This window comes from Arachis hypogaea, chromosome 19 (assembly GCF_003086295.3).
Source record: "Arachis hypogaea cultivar Tifrunner chromosome 19, arahy.Tifrunner.gnm2.J5K5, whole genome shotgun sequence".
NCBI classification, from domain to species: domain Eukaryota; kingdom Viridiplantae; phylum Streptophyta; class Magnoliopsida; order Fabales; family Fabaceae; genus Arachis; species Arachis hypogaea.
Genome location: NC_092054.1, coordinates 143,145,791 through 143,149,042, shown reverse-complemented (window position 1 = coordinate 143,149,042; position 3,252 = coordinate 143,145,791). Strand labels below are relative to the sequence as shown.

The following is a 3,252-nucleotide window of genomic DNA, read 5'->3' as shown; positions in this document are numbered from 1 at the left end:
CCTATATCAAGAGCCACCATCTCCTTATTCATACCAAGAACTATCCTCTTTTTACTCTTATCAAGAGCCATCATCTCCTTCTTCATATCAAGAACCATCAGCTCTTAAGCTTCGCATGAAAGAATTCATATATGATATAAGGACGAGTGTCAAAAATGTAGAGAAATATGTGCAGTTGATTATCAAGACCCAAGAAGAGGAACAAGCAAATTCCTTCCCAAGAGATATAATACAAGATCCTATGGAAGAAAATGAGGAAATCAATCAAAGGAGTTCATACCGCTACCGGACGCTCGCCGCCGTCGCCGGATTTTTTGAATCGTGTGCTCGTGAGTCGCGTCTCACCCCTCTCCTCCATCTGTGCTGTGTGCTCGGCCTTTCGCGTTTCGCCGCGCCTCCGCCGGTGAGTGCTCGAGTTGGGCTTCCTACAGCTGTGTAGCGTGTCGTCGACGTCCGCGTCACAGCACTGAACGGCTGGTGTGCTCCACTGCTCGCGTCTTGCCTCTCTTCCTGCAGCTGTGCTTCCTGGTGAGTGCTCGCGTCTCGCGCGTTGCGCCTCCGTCCCTCCCTCTACTCTATTCCGTGGTTGTTGCTGTCTGAACGGCTTCTCATCATCCACCTTCTGCCTCTGCAACAACAGGTGAGCATTTAATTTTTTTCAGGTTGATTCATTAATGTTATTGCTGTGAATTTTATTGTGGATTGGTTGATGAGCTGATTAAAAATAAATATGGCAGTGGTTGAATTGAAATGTTGAATTGATTTTTGAATTGGTTTATGAATATGAATGTGCAGGGATTTTGCTGATTATGAATATGGTTTAATTATTGAATATGTAGTGGTTTTGTTAATTGTTGAATTAGTTTATGAATTGGTTTCACTGGTTTTGTTAATTGTTGAATTGGTTTATGAATTGGTTTCACTGATTATAAATTTTGTTGATTGTTGTTGTTGTAATGATGCTGGTTTCTTTTGCTATTAGTTACTTAGTTGATTGAATTTTTTTTCTTTTATGGGATTTTAAGATGGCTTCATCAGAAACACCATCATCTCAAGAACATCAAATGAAGATATACCTAGACTTTGAAATTACTCCTTGAATATAGTTTATGGATTGTTATTTTTATTGTGTCAAATTAAGACACTATTGTAGTAGTGTTGACTAATTTTATGTCTATTTTTGTATCAGTTATTTTTAGAAATTGAGATTTGATTGTTGTTCAAATACTAGTGAAGACATGCATTTCAATTTTTGACTAGTTTATATATTTTTTTAAATAAGACCAGATCAATCAGTTGAATTAGTAACCCAATAATCTGACTGTTTTAATCACCGAATAAGTTATGACAACTATATTTTGGGGACACCACTGCAAATAGCCAGGGGCGAAATATTACTCATATTGTTTATTTATTTAGATACTAATAAAATTTTGGTGTAACATTTAGTTATTAAATTTTATGGTGTTTTTCAAAATTCTGACCATTACATAGGGGCATATTGTCCCGCCCCGAGAATTTTAAAAAACACAGTAAAATCCACTAACTACTGAGCGTTACACCAAAGTTTTTTCCATATCCAAAAAACTAGCCAATAGATCTATCCAAGATTTTTCTTATGCCCGTTTTTTTATACGGTAGTAACCCAATAAGCACCCGTTAACAGATTAGTATTTGCAGCGGCGGGACATGGGATGCTGAGAACCTTGCGGATGAGCTCTGGTTCTAGCTGAACACACTGACGGCGACCCCCACAAAATTAGGTCTTGCTCTTCATTCACTCCTTTCTTGGCAACTCCATTGCCTTTCCTCAAGGTATGCCTCAATTTCAGATTCCAGTTTGTGATTAACAAGAGTTGGGTGCTTTGCTTTTTTCCACTGCCAAATTCTTGACGCCCCTCTCCAATGCTACTTTGTCGTTGTTCCTAATCTCACCCTCGTTCCTCTCAAATCGAATCATCTGGCCTCGGCGGAGTACCAAACCAGGGTTGAGTGAGCCTCACTGTCTCCGGCATTCAAGAAAATACAGAGATTTTTTAGAAAAAACATTGCTTTTCTTCAAAAAAGTTAATTTTTTCCAACTTCTTTTGACAAATTCATTAACAGTCATTGGACATGAAAATACACTATCCCAGCTATTTTCTACTAGTTTTGAGGTGTGTTCACCACCACTCAATCATAAGTCCTCAGAATTTGACAATAATAGCAGCTGCATCAGCAGTGCCGCGTCAAAAAACCATTTTGGCCTTATTCGCCTTCAATGTAGTCCAGAAAAGGATGTAAATGACCAAAGCTACAATGAGTTTGCCTCTGATGTGGAAAAAGTTTATAGAATATTGAGAAAATACCATTCTAGGGTTCCCAAATTGGATCTTGCTTTGAAAGAATCTGAAATTGTTGTGAGGCCTGGATTAACTGAGTGAATCTTGAATCGATGCGGCGCTGCCGGGAATTTGGCGTATAGATTCTATGCATGGGTTTCTAAGCAATCCGATTATCAACACAGTCAAGAATTTTACAAAGCTATGATTAAGGTTTTGGGTAAAATGCGGCAATTTAGAGCTGTTTGGGCACTAATTGATGAAATGAGGCAAGAGAAGGGAAACTTATGGAAGCAAAACATGTGTTGGTGCAGATGAAGGATGCAGGAATTGAACCGGATATCGATGTTTATAACAATTTGCTTAGTGGTTATGCTCTAGCTGCAAAAATGGGGGATACTTATGATCTTTTGAAGGAGATGAGAAGGATAGGTTGTGGACCGAATGCAACCTTGTACACAATTTTGATCCAGTCACTATGCAAACATGAAAAATTGGAGGAGGGAATGCGGTTATTTGTTGAGATACGGAGAAATGGCTGTGATGTGGATGCCATAACCTATACAACATTGATTAGTGGGTTTTGCAAGTGAGGAAAGGTTGAAAGAGGTTATGAGCTTTTGGATCAGATGATACAACAAGGCCTTGTGCCAAATCAGCTGACTTATCATCATCTCATGTTGGCCCATGAAAAGAGGAAGAACTGGAGGAGTGTATGGAACTGGTGAATGAGATGCACAAGATTGGTTCCACTCCTAACCTTAATATCTACAAGATTATAGTAAGTAATTAGGTATTATACACTCTTATTAGTAAATTATATAAAGATATTTTAAGGTATATGAGATATTTTTATATAACATGTGAAAAATATGTGATGTTTATCATAATTTTGTATTTATTTTTAATAAAAATGTTATTATATTAAAGT

The 3,252-nt window shown here is 37.9% G+C and overlaps 1 long non-coding RNA gene across 1 annotated transcript; it reads right to left on the bottom strand.

The window, feature by feature from the left end:
• Window positions 1-1,356: 1,356 nt before the first annotated feature.
• Window positions 1,357-2,908, bottom strand: LOC140181985 (uncharacterized). The gene is made up of 2 exons (XR_011877738.1): window positions 2,349-2,908; window positions 1,357-2,002 (listed from the first exon to the last, which is right to left on the bottom strand). It is a non-coding gene; the product is annotated as an uncharacterized lncRNA (long non-coding RNA).
• Window positions 2,909-3,252: the final 344 nt, after the last annotated feature.